The following is an 18,597-nucleotide window of genomic DNA, read 5'->3' as shown; positions in this document are numbered from 1 at the left end:
GCACACTTCAAGCACAGTGAAATTCATCCTCTGCATTTAACCCATCTGAAGCACTGAACACACACACACACACACACACTCAGAGCAGTGGGCAGCCACACCAGAGCGCCCGGGGAGCAGTCAGGGGTCAGGTACCTTGCTCAAGGGCACCTCAGCCCAAGGCCGCCCCACGTCAACCGAACTGCATGTCTTTGGATTGTGGGGGAAACCAGAGCACCCAGACACGGGGAGAACATGCAAACTCCACACAGAAAGGCCCTCGCCGGCTGCGAACCCGGAACCTTCTTGCTGTGAGGCGACCGTGCTAACCACTACACCACCGTGCCGCCCACAAAGCTTACATTTAAAGCTGTTGGAAGAATGTAATTATTTATTGAATACTACATTTTAGCATATTCTTCCTTGTTACCGTTTTATAAGGTGGTGTCAAGCACTCTGCTTCGGATCATTCCTAAAACAGCCTTATCCATCCAACATCAGAGTAACACACACCCTCTCATGGCTCATGATTTATTATAATCAGGTATGGATTATTTTCTCCTGTAGATCAGGCCAGAAAATGGAATACATTTAAATGCTCCTGATTACCTCTGCCAACTTTGTTGGAGGAGGTTATGTTTTTGCCTCTGTTTGTTTGTCTGTTCCCAACGTGGCTCAAAAAGTAGTGAATAGATTGTGATGACATTTTGAATAAAGGTGAGTCAAGGGCCAAGGAACAATTGATTAGATTTTGATGCAAATCGGGGTATGTATGTAGATCCAGGATTTTTTGCCTGTTCTCAACGTAACTCAAAAAGTAGCGAACGAATTTGGATGAAATTTGGTGTACAGCTTTAGTATTATCCTAGGTTCGGGTGATTTGATTTTGATATTGATAATATGTGGCTTGGAGGATTATGCACTCTACTAAGTGCCCTTCTAGTTCTATATTAGCTTGTTGCATTAAAACTATTCCAACAACTATAAACAACAGCTCAGACTCGGCTGATATTTCTACTTCACTATTGAAATGACAAATGAAAGAAATTAACATAAAACTCTGCTTTGTGATTATTGGTGAGGGTACAACTGTACAACCGCGTACAGCTTTTAACTAACTTGTTGCCTGGACATTCAGCAACATTAAATGTAACTATAAATGGATAAAAAGTGCAATGTGTTTTTTTTTTAATTGATTAAAAATCATTGTTGGAAAATTGCTGTGGTGAACAAAGAATAAAACACTTCAGGATATGCTTTTATTGGAAAATAATACATTTCAGGGTGGGAACACACACACTATCCTGTCACTGGTTATTTTTCTATAGAAGCATGTCCAATTGTGCTTTACTCCTTACATAACGTATGAGCTAAACTCACAACCTTGATTGACTACAAGCAGCACCAACATCCATCCATCCATCCATTATCTGTAGCCGCTTATCCTGTCCTACAGGGTTGCAGGCAAGCTGGAGCCTATCCCAGCTGACTATGGGTGAGAGGCGGGGTACACCCTGGACAAGTCGCCAGGTCATCACAGGGCTGACACATAGACACAGACAACCATTCACACTCACATTCACACCTACGGTCAATTTAGAGTCACCAGTTAACCTAACCTGCATGTCTTTGGACTGTGGGGGAAACCGGAGCACCCGGAGGAAACCCACACGGACAACATGCAAACTCCACACAGAAAGGCCCTCGTCGGCCGCTGGGCTCGAACCCAGGACCTTCTTGCTGTGGGGTGACAGTGCTAACCACTACACCAACAGCAGCACCGACAGTTTAAAAAAATAATAATTATGCATGCAAGATATTCAGATTAATTAAAACTTTTATCGACGAATTTCTGAAACAAAAAAAATGCATGTCTTAAGTTTTATGCAGTGAATCCTTGTATAATTAGACTCTATTGAGAAATATTTTTCTTTTAATTAATATATACTTTTGTTTCATGATATATTAATTACGTAAAAACTGTATTTTAAAAATATTTCTGAATGCCCGTGTAAACAGAAACAATACCGATTCACTCATACTGTTAAAATGTGTGACTATGTTCTGTGAAATTAAATTCTGTTACTAACTCAGGTTACACTACACACAGCTCAGGATGTTAAAATTATTGCATACAAGGTCATCTCAAGGACATATATAGCCACAGGAGAACCTGTGTCATCTACAAACGTTATGGTGGTGTTACAAACAGTGTTATCTAACTGCATCAGCATTCTCTCCTCAAGCCCTCGAGAGGAAATATTGATTGCAACTCTGGTGAACTTACACGCTACCGGTAGTTTGAATGTCACCATAGAGACAAGGGAGATTCCTCAGAGGCCTGCTCTTAACTGCTATTAAAAATACACATCCAGTGCGACGGATACCCCTTTTTCTTTGATATATTAAGTTCTGATATATTTTACCCCACACTAAGCAATTAAAATAATGTAAAAATCATTCAACTCAGCACAACAGGACACTCAAACAGGACAACATGAAATGGCATAACACTGAGGCACTGTGGTCATTACGTTCTTGATTAGGGAAAGTCCTAGGAAATTATTACAACAAAATAATTATTTTAAACATTAACACCCCCCCATTTATTTATTTATTTATTTACTTACTTATTCATTCATTCATTCATTCATTCATTCATTCATTCAAAAGGTTGGTCTTCGCCTGCCCTGCTGCAGTTTATCAGTGGGAAATATTGTGTGTGTGTGTGTGTGGGGGGGGGGGGATTCCCTCATTTTTACCTCTTTATTAAGTAAACCATCCATATTTTAAAAATCATTAATTTGCTCATGACTTAATTTGCAATTTCAACATACAAGCATTTTGTCTAATATCATCCATGCTGGTAAATACCAAACAAATCTACTGAATCAACAAAGATTCAACATGAAAAATTAGTATTTAAAGTTATCTTAAAATTTATAAACACTTTTTTTTCCCTCTGGGGAAATTATGTTAAATGGGCTGACTTGTTAAAATGCAAAAGAAATGTCACTGTAGCATTTTTTTCTGCGTTTTTTTTTTAAGGAACTGTCAGCTGAAAATGTCATCAGGAAATTTAGTGTTAAACAGGAAATTATTTAATACTGAACTGTGATGAATCTTATTGCGACATAAAATATGAGCTAATTATGTTACAATATGCAAATGTAGGCCATGCAACAGAGATTTATCATGGGAACAAGGTGAAGATTGGGAGCGTTTTATAATTCCATGTCATTTTCTCAGTCAGGTGGCTTTTTTTTTCTGCCTCAACACATAATTTACAAATTGATCAAGAAAACTGCTGCCTTTAAAAACCCAACACCTGCCTCTGACTTAAACATTATCACCTTTCTCTTACATAAATCAACTAAATCATTTGGGTGGAATGCTATGTAAATGCTCGTAACGCATATTTATGACACTGAAGCCAAGTTTTCCTAAGTGTTTGCAGTCATGTCTTTAATTTTTGTGTGTTGCAGACGTTATGTAAATGCTTAGGTTTCCATTTCAGGACATAAGAAGCTGCCTGTGAGTTCCCATGCACTTCCACACCAAAGAGTAAAAACAGAAAAGAAATCAAAATACTGTCTTTAAGCATATTTCATTTTTCTGCAGGCTGCGGAAGCTCAGGTCTCGAGAGAACGTCCAGACAAATCTCACAGATGTGCAGCATTATAGCTGTGGGTTAAGCTTCTACCTAACGTTCAAATCTGGGTCATTTCTCTCTCTCTCTCTCTCTCTCTCTCTCTCTCTCTCTCACACACATGCAGTACTAGTTATAGCCAGCATTATGAAACCAAACAGACTGTATATGCACCCAGACACTATTGATTTATAAAAAGCAAAAAAAAAAAAAAAGAGCACTGCACCATCCCTATTCCTGTACACATCATTCCATCATGTCAAAGGCAAGGGAGAAAATATTTGTTATAAAGATGAATATAGAAAAACTGCATAAACTAACACTGAGGCAGAATTAACTTAAAAATCAAAGATGCACAGTGTACACAATTAATCCCCCCCAGTACAGGGCTGCAGGATAATGGTACGATAATCAATTTTATTTTACTTGATATTAAAAACATGATTATTTATCACAAACATTTCAGAAGAAAATCATTTGAGTTTAAATTAACAGTCTTTTTTTTTCACATCATTCAAGGCAATCCTATATTCATTTAATTGAACAAAACACAAGGATGATGGTGATGTAATTAGAATATGATTAATTTTTGGAGCACTAGATTGTAATATATATCGTGTTGATATTACACTTTCGTACCACAATCTTAACCTGACATTTATTATTGCTTATGATCACAGTATTGGATTTTTTTTTAAATCACATAAGCAAACTTGTTTGTTCTGAAAAAAATGTTTAAAAAGTTTTGATAACATCTAGTGAGACACAAGGAATATAAACCTAAATCTGCTGCATTGTTTTTCTTATTAACTTCAAAAGAAAGAAAAGAAAGAGAGAAGCTGGTGAAGGAACGACTGCTTCTAGCTGTTATAATGTAAGTGATAACAGGAACTAATGTTTTTTGCAGACGTTCCACAACATTAAATGGATAAAAACTACAATGGGTCAGTCTTTAATAGATAAGCAATCCTATATTTATTGAATTGCGTGAGCTGTCAATAAAGATGTAATTAAAATATGATAATTTACACTACCGTTCAAAAGTTTGGGGTCACCCAGACAATTTTGTGTTTTCCATGAAAAGTCACACTTTTATTTACCACCATAAGTTGTAAAACGAATAGAAAATATAGTCAAGACATTTTTCTGGCCATTTTGAGCATTTAATCGACCCCACAAATGTGATGCTCCAGAAACTCAATCTGCTCAAAGGAAGGTCAGTTTTATAGCTTCTCTAAAGAGCTAAACTGTTTTCAGCTGTGCTAACATGATTGTACAAGGGTTTTCTAATCATCCATTAGCCTTCTGAGGCAATGAGCAAACACATTGTACCATTAGAACACTGGAGTGAGAGTTGCTGGAAATGGGCCTCTATACACCTATGGAGATATTGCACCAAAAACCAGACATTTGCAGCTAGAATAGTCATTTACCACATTAGCAATGTATAGAGTGGATTTCTGATTAGTTTAAAGTGATCTTCATTGAAAAGAACAGTGCTTTTCTTTCAAAAATAAGGAAATTTCAAAGTGACCCCAAACTTTTGAACGGTAGTGTATGCAGCCCTAGGAGATTGTAATATATTTTTGTACCCCAGCCCTTACCTGACATTTATTACGTAATACGTTTAACGATAAGCAAACTCTTATTTTTTTCTGAGAAAATAAAAAAGTTTTTTAATAATATCTAGCAAGACACAAGGAATGTAAACCTAAATCTAAATTAGGGTGATCAGACATCCCTGTTTTCCGGGGACAGTCCCTGTTTTGGGTGGCCTGTCCCCGGCTGGAGCTGTTCCCGGAAATGTCTCCATTTTTAACCATGACCGACAGACCTGGGAAAAAAAAAAACCAGACCGAAACATCTACCAGATTTCAGCAAACGCCTCGCGGATTGTTTTGTGGATCACTTTAAGACGGGCTCAGGCCGATAGCAGAGATGTTCTAGAACACCTGATAGCCTGTCAAGTATTTTGATTGGTGGAACTGAGAAACAACTTTTTAGCGGTGCGTAACTGGCGTGGATTTAAGGGGGGGGTGAGCACCCGGCATGCGCCTCCCCATCCAAAAAAAAAAAAAGTTTTAGTATATGGCTATTTGGAATTGTGACTTGATTGTACTGCAGATATCGAGATGTGCCCACCATTTTTTAATTAATAAGGTTTAAAAAAATAAACAACATAAATCGTTATGTGGGATTCAGCTGAAGAGTTTATGGTATTAATTTATATTTAATAGGTCCTAGTTTAGGGTTTTTTGCTTGTGACACGAATGCAGTGAAAAGCAAGCTGGATGAGTCCTGTTGGATTTTAACAGGACGCGAGAACTTCGTGCATCGACATAATAACATACTGTATTCCCAAACTGCACTGTAGAATACATGTAAAGGGTGTGCGCCATCCTTTTATGGTTATGGTATCGGTAACAGGCATGTTCACAAGACAAAATGATAAGATGCTACAGCAGGCTTACTGCTTACACACACGTGTCGGCTATCCGGCTCCTGCTCGCATTTATTAATAGTGTATCCCTGTACTTACTATACCCTGTGTATGTACATGGGACACATGCCGTTTTGGGCTGAGCCTCACTTTGATTTTTACGACAGCGGCTGGATAGGTCTGTGAGAGATGATTTTTGTAACGGCTCTGAAGAAAATCTGCTTGAAATCCCCTGAGTCTTGGGAACTAAGACTTATTATAGGACTTGTTCACATGCAACTCACACAATTATTGTATCGTTCTCTCAGTCTATTAGACTCAGGAGCTCAGATTGCAGTTAATGGCTTTGTATTATAGACATACAACTCTTGCAGTCTTTGTTTATAGTTATCTCGGGATTAAGCTGCGTCTTAAGTGGTCACTTACATTCCCTCAGTGTACCTGGGTATATCCACTGTCTTATATGTACATTGAATGTCCTGATCAGGAGCTCAGATTGCAGTTGCTAAAATAGTAATAATTTACTGATATGAGGTGTTTTGTGGTCAGTGTACTACACTGTAGTGTGTCATGTGGTAAAGCATTATATGACAATGCAACTTTCATAAATATTACCATATATCAGTTGTAATTATGTTCTATGCATATACCTGGAACTCTGACAATATCATTTTCAGTGACTAATAAAACGGTTTTGAAAGTTCCTACTTTTAAAACATTTTTGATATGACCATTTTCTTTAAGGCCCTGTCCACACGGCAACGGATTCAGGTGACTCCGATACAATTTCTTATCATTTAGGCCTGGCGTCCACATGGCACCGGCGTTTTGGGTGCCCAAAACGCAATCTTTTTGAGAACGGGTTCCAGAGTGGAAAGATCTGGCAACGTTGCCGTTGCGAAGTCGTCTGGATGAGTAGAACGGATTTGTTTACGATGACGTCACAACCACATGACTGTGAGTGCTTCACGCCGGGTAGAAGTGTAACGAACTCGATGCGAGTTGTCAACAAATCCTATAACTTGGTTCATGAAACGCGCTTACAAAATATTTTCACTGTGAATATTTATTGTGTAATGGTGCAAAGTGAGAGAGAGAGAGAGAGAGAGAGAGAGAGAGAGAGAGAGAGAGACTCTGCCCTTAGGGCAGAGTCAATCCCGCCAGCAAAAATAGGGAAAAAAAGAAGCGATCTCACCTCTTCAGATGATGGTTTAAGTCCTACAATACATTCCTCAAAAAGGGCGTAGAAGAGCAAATTAATCCATCAACATGTAGCATTCAATTTATTCCGGACCATTAAAGACGCCGCCTTCCGCGTAGAATCATACGTCATCCTCGCCGCCATATTGGATAGGTCAAAGCGGAGAATAAAGATTCATGTGCTGCGTTTAACTGTACCAACAGGTTTACCGTCCAAACGAGATCACATGGGATTACCTTTCACAGGTGAGAAACAACAAATTAATCCATCAACGTGTAGCATTCAATTTATTCCGGACCATTAAAGACGCCGCCTTCCGCGTAGAATCATACGTCATCCTCGCCGCCATATTGGATAGGTCAAAGCGGAGAATAAAGATTAGCTGCGTTTAACTGTACCAACAGGTTTGCCGTCCAAACAAGATCACATGGGATTACCTTACAGGTGAGACTGGAAAAATACTTTTCATTGTACAGTATTTGGTCATTATAATGTAATTTTCCGAACAGATTTTCCTGACTTTGTGGCTAATATGAAGTCTCGCGCATAAAAGTTTATGCGCATGCGTCCTTACTTCTTCTATTGGTCTGTTGTCTCCGAAGGGACCGTCTTACAGCGCCCCTAGAGGTGTGGCATGTGTATTGCATCGTTTTCAGCAAGCGTTGCGTTGCCATATGGACCTGATATTTTACTGATCGTTGCCCATTTGGATGCGATATATTTTTAAATAACATCTCGTTGCCGTTGTCGTGTGGATGTAGCCTAAGACAGTTCATTGACAACATGTCTCTGACAGCTCAAAATGCATCTCCAGGCATTTAAAAACTGCAGAGGCCCCCGGATCCCCGGCCTCACTGGGTTCACCCACCTACCCACCCCCCTCCCTTTCCATTTTCCTGGATCCACCCCTGCACAAGAATCTTTGCCTAAACTAAAGTCATTCATTCAGCTTTGACAGATTGCTTCTTCTGTTCCTGGACAGGTGAACCATAGTCTTTGTCATCTATGTTACTCAGCCTTTAAATGTGTAAGCTACATTTTGCAATGCTGTATATGACATAACATTGCTTGTCACACTGTACTGAGATGTAGCAGTTGACCTAACAAACCGTAGCCTACTGCGGCCAATGCTAGCAGGAGAAAGATCAGCGCCAATCAGTCAGCTGAAGTTGTTGCTAGATGTAGCGTTGCTGTAACAGAAATCCAGCTGAGGTAAAATTGTAACAGTTCAACAGTATAGGCTAACTTACACACAAATTGGTGTGTTATCCCGTAGAGTAGCTGGCTATATAAAGCTGTAGGCTTATGGTAATGTTACCAAAGTATCAGTAATTTGTATAATTTGTTGTGATGTGTAGCGGACTACACATTTTGATTAAGGCTACTCATTTAGGCAAGGTCATCAATTCAGCTATGGCTACAATTTAGGCTATGGGAGATTGGGAATCATTTGTAGCCTCAATAATAATAATAATAATAACAAATGTTACCATGGGCGGCACGGTGGTGTAGTGGTTAGCGCTGTCACCTCACAGCAGGAGGGTCCGGGTTTGAGCCCCGTGGCTGACGAGGGCCTTTCTGTGTGGAGTTTGCATGTTCTCCCCGTGTCCGCGTGGGTTTCCTCCGGGTGCTCCGGTTTCCCCCACAGTCCAAAGACATGCAGGTTAGGTTAACTGGTGACTCTAAATTGACCGTAGGTGTGAATGTGAGTGTGAATGGTTGTCTGTGTCTATGTGTCAGCCCTGTGATGACCTGGCGACTTGTCCAGGGTGTACCCTGCCTTTTGCCCGTAGTCAACTGGGATAGGCTCCAGCTTGCCTGCGACCCTGTAGAACAGGATAAAGCGGCTAGAGATAATGAGATGAGAGAAATGTTACCATACCTTGAAATTGCTTGGCTTGAAGTAAACTGCTTATTTAAATTGTGTTGTGTGTTTTGTATATTTTTAAATACATTGTCCATTACTAGTGCCATATATGGTAATTAATTAATTTTATATATTTACTTTCATGGGTCTAAAACATCTATTTCAGTTAGCCCACAATTTAAGAGTCTATAAATCGAAACTATGTACCCATACCAGAGATTTTCACATTGTCTTTAATGAACGTGAACCTAAAGCAGTTGCAGAATCGGCCTACAGTGCACTCAGTGAAGGAAATCTCACTTTTTATGCAATGCATGATCAAAATACATGAAAACCAGAAATGTCCCCTCTTTTTATTATAAAGATGAAAACATTAGATGTTTTAATGATATTTTCACTGCCGAACTGAAAATGTCCCCGGTTTTCTTCTCAGAAGTCTGGTCACCTTAATCTAAATCAACTGAACGTTTCATTCAGCTCCATCCTAAAGCAGGACGCATCTGTAAATGAACACGCAGCACGTGGCACCATAAACAAGCAACTGCTTGACAAAAATCTCATTTCCAACAGTTCAAATCCTACAAAATCAAATTAACCCAGTGAGAAGTAAGAAAGTAAAGCACTTACTCTGCAGCATCTCAGGCCCATGGCACCGATTACATGAACATCCTGTGGTTGTAGGAGACTAAAAATAGCGTCGCGACAGTGGAGCTCGGCGCTTTTCCATGCACACAGTGCATCTGTGATGAGAAAAGCGTGCAGGGGAGGCCTGAGGCTGGCCACGGCATTCTGGGTAAAAATGGCAGTGCAGATCTAAAAGCTCAGATCGTGTAAGGTCAGAGAGAGAGAGAGAGAGAGAGAGAACAGCTGCATGAGGTCCACCAGCAGGTGACTGTATCTCTCTTCTCTCTCTCTCTCTCTCTCTCTTTGTCTCATCTGAGGTTTCTGTTCCCGCACCAGCCAACACAGCTCTTTTTATTATCCTCAGAAAATCCCGCATAATCTGCATCTTGAAAGTCATTATGGCATAAACTATCGAGTGGATTTGCGGCGGTGCAGCTCTAGTCAGAAACTAATCCCATCTATCTGTTTCAGAGAAGCGTTAAAGGATGGATGTCTGTCATATGGAAGGGTTTTGAGTATTTATGAATGACCTTTTCCTTGGGATTTTGGGACAATGTGTGTATTTAAGCCAGAAAAGAAATCAAGCAGAATTTTATTGTCAAAGAACTGCTCAACCTTCTGTCCCACAATGCTTTTATGTTAACTGAAGACATCATGGATGTTGCCAGGTCAGTGAACAAGAGCCAGCAATAATTTGACAAAGCAACGCATTTGCATATAAATGAAGCACTCTTGTGATATTCTATGAGAATGTTTTTCAGTGACTCTGAGTTCACAATATAGTTGTTGACATTTCTCAATATAGAGGAACCCATGGACGTTCAGTTTGTAGCTAATGTCAAGTGAAATTTTGTGTAAATGTTGCTATACAGAGTCTTTCTTATTTATTTGCCAACACTTAGCAAGAAAATGTTCATATTTTCCATGAGGTCCAGACTCAACACTCAAAAAAAGGAAACTGGCTTGGTGTTACATTTACGGAGGTGTAGCATGTATTTTCTATGAAATAAATTCATGTTTCCAAGATGAACATGATTAAATCGTGTAGCATTTGCATGAAATTCAACAACCTCACATGAATTAGATTAATTCATGTTAAACTGAACCGAGGCTACCTAGTTTCAACGTGTAACCAAGAAAATCAAGGCCATTATCATGGAAGATATTGCGAGAGGAGAAGGATAATAAAATAAGGGAAGCAGTGTGCTCTACTATTTATCAGTTTTTCATAAAAAAATGGAGGCACAAACTATTTTTTTATTTTTGTATTCTTTGCAAGGAATTGACATTGTTAATTATTTTTGCACTATCTCATCTCATCTCATTATCTCTAGCCGCTTTATCCTTCTACAGGGTCGCAGGCAAGCTGGAGCCTATCCCAGCTGACTACGGGCGAAAGGTGGGGTACACCCTGGACAAGTCGCCAGGTCATCACAGGGCTGACACATAGACACAGACAACCATTCACACTCACATTCACACCTACGGTCAATTTAGAGTCACCAGTTAACCTAACCTGCATGTCTTTGGACTGTGGGGGAAACCGGAGCACCCGGAGGAAACCCACGCGGACACGGGGAGAACATGCAAATTCCACACAGAAAGGCCCTCGCCAGCCCCGGGGCTCAAACCCAGGACCTTCTTGCTGTGAGGCGACAGCGCTAACCACTACACCACCGTGCCGCCTCATTTTTGCACTATCATTGCCTATTTCAGGAAAAAATTTTATGGCAACAACTTTTGTTTGTCTTGTGTTAAGTTCCCACTATTGATGCCAAACAAGCTGTAAAAACACTTAACACTTAAATTGCAGTCATTGTTCACTGTAAATGTTGTACAAATTTCCAAAAGGAATGTGATTACAAAGACATGGACACATTGTTACATTTAAATACAGTTACAGTTTTATTGCAAGATCTCCTGTTTGTGTTTTGTTTCCACCCTTGACACAAAGCAGGGTATAGATTTAGTTGCTTATATTCAAAAGTTAGGGTGGCACAGTGGTATAGTGGTTAGCAATGTTGCCTCACGGCAAGAAGGTCCTGGGTTCGAGCCCAGTGGCTGACGAAGGCCTTTCTGTGTGAAGTTTGCATGTTCTCCCTGTGCCTATGTGGGTTTCCCTGAAAGACATGCATATTAGGCTAATTGGTGGCTCTAAATTGACTGTAGGTGTGAATGGTTGTTTGTCTCAGGTGGGGTTTACATTAGACCGGATCATCAGATTAACGTTTTTAAAACGATTAGTGTGCACACAGCAACGCCAATACACAATTCGCGTGCACACAGCAACACCAATACACGGATACGCTTGGCTCCGCAGGCATCCTGCGCTCCAAATCACTCCGCCCTGAACAGCGAGTGCCCTCTGGAGGGTGCGCACTCCGGCCCTGCGCAGCTCACAGAGTGCGCGAGTGGAGCGCACGAGCAGTGATTTGGGACTGAGCCGCTGTGTGTGTGATCTCAGTGCATGTCGGGCATGCGCGTCACTTACCACTTGCAAGTGGAAGGATGGCAAGCCTAAAGACAATCATAACTACACAATGGGCAGTATTTGCAGTATTTTCATACTTTTATACTCTTTAATGAAAGGTGATACAAGGCGGAAGTCTGCGCCGTTTTTCAGCAGTCGCATCACATGACCAATGCCAGCGAATCAGGAAGGTGGATGTCACAGTGACGTTGTCCAATGACGACGCCAGCTAAAGCTCAGCACAGCGTATCCGCGTATCGTCAATGTTTACACAGCACCGGACCAGACACGATCTGGATTGAATACGTGGACCCTGGCGGATTCCCATTTCCCGGCGTTTCCAGGCGTTTTAATGTAAACGGACAGTGCATCCGCGAAGAAAACGAGACAGATACGGTCTAATGTAAACTTGGCCTCAGTCAGTGCGTTTACATGCACATCCAAATCGAGCTACTGTCGATAATCGAGCTAAGGGTCCCAGCAGGGGTGCCAGTGAAATCCAATCCTACATGCACACAAGGAAATCGAGCTATTGTGTGAGGTACATTGTGCACCCGAGCCACAGGTGGCGCTACACGCCCCATCGTGTTGGTACACTTCCGGTTGTCGTCATGAAGAAGAGCTATTCAAGAGTATAAACAAAGTTATCAGTTTCATGTTCACAAGAAGAACGACGAAGTTCGTTCTCCTTGTTCCTCCTGACCTCTTCTGCTGCTCGCTACTACTACTGTTGTCATGCCGACCGAGGCTGTTGTGTTTCCCGCTTGTGGACTCGTCAGTCGTCACTTCCGGAAGGGGCAGTGCTGAAGTAAGTAGCTCGACTACGTAACTCGATAGGGTTTACATGCACTAAGTAGCTCGGCTACAATCGCATAATCTAGGTCGCGTAGCTTGATTACGAGAAATCCAGTTCGGTTCGATTTCAGCTGAGCTAAGGTGTTTCCATGGCATTTAGAACTTCAATTTCAGTTGAGCTACGGCAGAAATTCGATTTTCTCTATGTGCATGTAAATGCACTGAGTGTGTCAGCCCTGCGATGACCTGGCAACTTGTCCCCTGCTGTGTACCCCGCCTCTCACCCATAGTCAGCTGAGATAGGCTCCAGCTTGCCTGCGACCCTGCACAGGATAAGTGGCTACAGATGATGGATGGATATTCAAAAGTTAGTCTCTGAAGTAACATAATTGAATCATGGAATGTATTTCCATGTGATGAAATGACATTCTGTCTGCATTAAGCAATTCTCTTGGCTCAACTTATTTTACTCAGGGTAGAGTAAATTTAGAAGAAGAATCAGAAGAATCACTTTTATTGCCAGGTATGTGGACACACATGAGGAATTTGACTCCGGTTTCACTTAGCTCTCATAGTACAAAAACAGGTAAAAAGCGTATACACAAACAAACAAAAAAAAATGGTGCAATAGGTGCATAGTGCAAAGTAATCCAAGTAAGTCAAGTATGAAATAGATAAATATATATATTAGTATATATTTTTATTAATATTAGTATTACTATACGTATACAGTGTGCACAGAATGACGGTATGAGTGTGCAGATAATTTACAAGTGATATTACTGATATATGAATCTGGATTTTAGCTGTTCATCACAGAAAGGATTTTCCCTTTTGGTGCAATAGGTGCATAGTGCAAAGATGAAATAGTAAATATAAATAAGTATAAATATAAGTAACAGTGAGCACAGAATACCAGTATGAGTGTGCAGATATTTTGCAAGTGATATTACTGATATATGAATCTGGATTTTAGCTGTTCATCACAGAGACAGCCTGAGGGAAAAAAAACTATTCTTCTGTCTGGTTGTTTTTGTATACAGTGATCTATATCGCCTCCCTGAGGGGAGAAGATTAAACAGATTGCGACCAGGGTGTGATGGGTCCGCAGAGATGTTACCTGCCCGTTTCCTGAATCTGGACAAGTACAGGTCTTGGATGGAGGGCAGCTGACACCAATAATTTTCTCTGCAGACCTTATTGTCCGTTGCAGTCTGTTCTTCTCCTGTTTGGTGACCGATCCAAACCAAACAGTGATGGAAGCGCAAAGAACAGACTGAACGATGGCAGAGTAGAACTGTGTCAGCAGCTCCTTAGGCAGGTTGAGCTTCCTGAGCTGGCGCAGAAAGTACAACCTCTGCTGAGCCTTTTTGATGATAGTGACTGTGTTGGTCTCCCACTTCAAGTCCCGAGAGATTGTGGAACCCAGAAACCTGAAGCTTTCAACAGCAGTCACAGTGTTGTTGGTGATGGGCAGCAGAGTGGGGGGGGGCTCCTCCTAAAGTCCACTGTCATCTCCACAGTTTTGAGCGTGTTCAGTTCCAGATTGCTCTGACCGCACCACCAGACCAGCCATTCAACCTCCCATCTGTATGCAGACTTGTCACCATCTCGGATGAGGCCAATGACCGTTGTATCATCCGCAAATTTCAGGAGTTTAACAGACGGGTCTCTTGAGGTGCAGTTGTTGGTATAAGGGGAGAAGAGCAGTGGGGAGAGCACACACCCTTGGGGGGCGCCAGTGCTGATAGTCCGAGTGCTGGATATGATGTTCCCCATCCTCACCTGCTGCTTCCTGTCAGTCAGGAAGTTTGTAATCCACTGACAGGTGGAGGAGGGCACAGTGAGCTGGGTGAGCTTGGTGTGGAGGATGTCTGGAACAATGGTGTTGAATGCCAAACTGAAGTCCACGAACAGGATCCTGGCGTACGTCCCTGCATTGTCAAGGTGTTGCAGGATGTAGTGTAGACCCATATTTATTGTATCATCCACTGACCTGTTTGCCCGGTAGGCAAACTGCAGGGGGTCCAGCAGGGGGTCTGTGATGTCCTTCAGGTGTGACAACACCAGTCTCTCGAAGGACTTCATGACTACAGATGTGAGGGCAACAGGCCTGTAGTTATTCAGTCCTGTGATATTGGTTTTCTTAGGAACCGGGATTATTGTGGAGTGTTTGAAGCATGAGGGGACTTCACACAGCTCTAGAGATCTATTAAAGATCTGGGTGAAGATGGGAGCCAGCTGGTCAGCACAGACCTTCAGACAAGAGGGTGACACACCATCTGGGCCAGGTGCCTTCCTGATCTTCTGTCTGTGGAAAAGCTGACAGATATCCTCTTCACAGATTTTGAGTGCTGGTGGGGGGTCAGAGGCGGGGGGTGGCAGAATGGCAGGGGGCGTAAATGGGTCTTTAATGACTGAAGGGGGGAGAGGTGTGAATGTGTCAAATCTGCAGTAAAACACATTCAGCTCATCAGCCAGTAGATGGTTCACTGCAGTGTTGGTCACTGGTCTCCTATAGACCCTTTTCAGTCACGTGACCTTCGTAAACGCGACCGCCATTTTGGACATGTAGTGGACTTCGGCTCGAATCAGTTTGAATGCGAGGAAGGCGACAAACGAAAAACATAAAAGAAAAAGGAGCGAGATGCAGAAAACACCTTCACTATCCAGCGACGTAGGGCATTTACAGGGCGAGCAGAGGGAGAGATATTTGCAAAAATTGAGGTTAGCAGGCTTAGAGAACGACGTTTTCCTGCTTCCACCAGGATTGTTCACTGACGTACGGAAGTACACGAAGCCCTCGTCTTTACCTGACTTCGGCCCACATGATCTGTATACCTATTCGTTAAAAACCCATCGCCATACACATACACGCCAACGTCTGAGGTTCCGGAGTGCGCTCCGGCTTGCTCCAGGAGTGCTCCGGCCGAGGTTACGGAGCGCGCTCCGTCTTGCTCCGGAGCAAGCCGGAGCGCGCTGCTTAATTTGAGGGCAGCCTCGGCCGGAGTGTGCTCCGGAACCTCGGCCGGAGCACTCCGGGAGCAAGCCGGCGCACGCTGCTTAATTTGAGGGGAACCTCGGCCGGAGCACTCCGGGAGCAAGCCGGCGCGCGCTGCTTAATTTGAGGGGAACCTCGGCCGGAGCACTCCGGGAGCAAGCCGGCGCGCGCTGCTTAATTTGAGGGAGAGCAAGCCGGAGCACTCCGGGAGCAAGCCGACGCGCGCTGCTTAATTTGAGGGAGAGCAAGCCGGAGCGCGCTCCGGAACCTCGGACGTCGGCTCCGGCAGCTATTTATACTGGATCCGGTGTAAATAGCTGCCGGATCATAATTACAGTAAACTAGTAAATACAGTAAAGGAAAAACTTGAGACTGAAAGGTTTTAACAGTCATCCAAATGACTGAACGTAAACATTGCTACAGTAACATACCAGCTACTTGTTGACATTAGCTAGTCAACAATAGCTACTACAGAAGAACAAAGAGGTTACAATGGGTTATTTTAGCCTATTTGGTTACACACTCGCCGCCATAGAATGTTAACAGCAATGTAATGCCTTTTCTGGCTAATTTTATTCGTCTTACCTCCAACAAAGTGGTCACTACACAAGCGTTGGTATGCCGAGGGCTGCCAATCTGTTAATGGCCGCTATCCATCTTCTCCGTCGGGATCCGATAAAATGATAACCCTTGCCTTGTTTGTTGATGGTTACTACATCCAGGTGCACAACAATATAGTGGCATGATGGAAGTCTTGCTGAAAGTAAAAACTTTCTTTGCTGCCGTTCCTCAATGTTGGCTGTGGTAAACTACTGGTAGTACATGTCCAAAATGGCGGCCGCGTTTGTTGTGACGTCACGTGAAAAGGGTCCATAGTTAGTAATGTTCTGCACGCTTCTCCGCACTTACGTCGGATTGTTTGCCGAAAGGCTGTTTTTAATCTTATCAGCATAGCTCCTCTTAACTGCTTTCACCTCCATTGTCAGTGTGTTTCTGGTCTGATTATACAGAACTCTGTCTCCACTTTTGTAGGCCTCTTCTTTGTTCTGACAAAGTTGCATGAGTTTTGCAGTGAACCAGGGTTTATTGTTGTTGTATATGCGGAAGGTTTTGATAGGCACACACATATCCTCACAAAAATTGATGTAAGATGTCACAGTATCAGTCAGTTCATGCAGGTCTGAGGCTGCAGCCTCAAAAACACTCCAATCAGTGCAGTCAAAGCAGGCTTGTAGTTCCACTTTGGCCTCATCGGACCATCTCCTCACCGTCTTAACTACAGGCTTAGCAGATTTCAGCTTCTGCCTGTAGGACAGGATAAGATGAACCATACAGTGATCAGACAGTCCCAAGGCTGCACGGGGGACAGAGTGGTCTGAGTCCTTTAAAACAGTGTGACAATGGTCCAGAGTGTTATGGCCCTTTTCCACTACCCTTTTTTAGCTCACTTCAGCTCGCTTCAGCTCACTTCAGCCCGACACGGCTCGCGTTTCGACTACCTCAGAACAGCACGACTCCGCTCGCTTCAGCCCTGCTTAGCACCCAAAACTCGCACGGTTTTGGAGTGGGGCTGAAGCGAGCCAAACCGAGCTGAGTGAGGCTGGGGGCGTGAGCAGACACTCCCCTGTGCACTGATTGGTGAGGAGGAGTGTCCTCACATGCCCACACACGCCCCGCGAGCACGCTGGGATCTGTAAACACCGTAAACCCGGAAGAAGAAGAATTACGAGAATTTCTGAAGCCTTATGCGCCTCGCCTCATCTATACGCTCTTGCCAGTATCTGTTGGTGTTGTCGGTGACAACAAGCCACAGAACCAAGACCAGCAACACTAACGACTCCATGTTTATTGTTTACTATCCGGGTCGTGAGACTACCGCTTAAAAGATCACTGATGTCACTGTTTGCGCCGCTTAACGACATCACGTGACGTCCACCCACTTTCGCTAACTCCACCCAATGTGTCCACCCACTTCCAGCCAGCACGGTTCAGCGCGGTTGTAGTCGAAATGCAACTCCAACAGCCCCACTCAGCTCCACTCAGCCCAACTCAGCATGGCACGGCTCAGCCGCGTTTGTAGTGGAAAAGCGGCATTAGAGTCCCTGGTGGGACACTTAATGTGCTGTTTATATTTTGGCAGTTCATGGCTGAGGTTTGCTCTGTTAAAGTCCCCTAAAACAATGAGCAAAGAGTCCGGGTGTTTTTTCTCCACATTGTTTATCTGGTCAGCCAGGTGTTGTAACGCCTCATTAATACACGCCTGAGGGGGGATGTAAACTCCAACCAGAATAAACAAGGAAAACTCTCGCAGAGCATAAAACGGTTTGCAGTTTATGAATAATGTCTCCAGATGAGGACTGCATGATTTGTTTAGAACTGTGACATCAGTACACCAACCTTTGTTAATGTAAAAGCAGATTCCGCCTCCCCTCGTTTTCCACGTGAGCTCCGTTTCGCGGTCCGCTCGGTGCAGGTGAAATCCAGGCAGGTGGAGAGAAGTGTCCGGGATGTGTTCACCGAGCCAGGTTTCAGTGAAGCACAAGGCAGCAGATCTGTTAAAATCCGTGTTAA

The 18,597-nt window shown here is 42.9% G+C and overlaps 1 protein-coding gene across 5 annotated transcripts in view; it reads right to left on the bottom strand.

The window, feature by feature from the left end:
- Window positions 1-18,597, bottom strand: part of atp2b2 (ATPase plasma membrane Ca2+ transporting 2) — a 467,634-nt gene that overhangs the window by 351,054 nt on the left and 97,983 nt on the right. Inside the window, exon 1 of one of the 5 annotated variants that reach the window (XM_060910548.1) lies at window positions 9,764-9,808. The exons of the other annotated variants lie outside the window; for them this stretch is intronic. The gene's annotated coding sequence lies outside the window, so the exon portion shown is untranslated. Of the gene's footprint in view, window positions 1-9,763; window positions 9,809-18,597 lie in introns of those variants that run through there. 5 annotated transcript variants of the gene reach the window in all.

The sequence above is a fragment of the Neoarius graeffei genome, chromosome 26 (assembly GCF_027579695.1).
Source record: "Neoarius graeffei isolate fNeoGra1 chromosome 26, fNeoGra1.pri, whole genome shotgun sequence".
Taxonomy (NCBI): Eukaryota; Metazoa; Chordata; class Actinopteri; order Siluriformes; family Ariidae; genus Neoarius; species Neoarius graeffei.
This window is presented reverse-complemented; position numbering and strand designations above follow the sequence as displayed.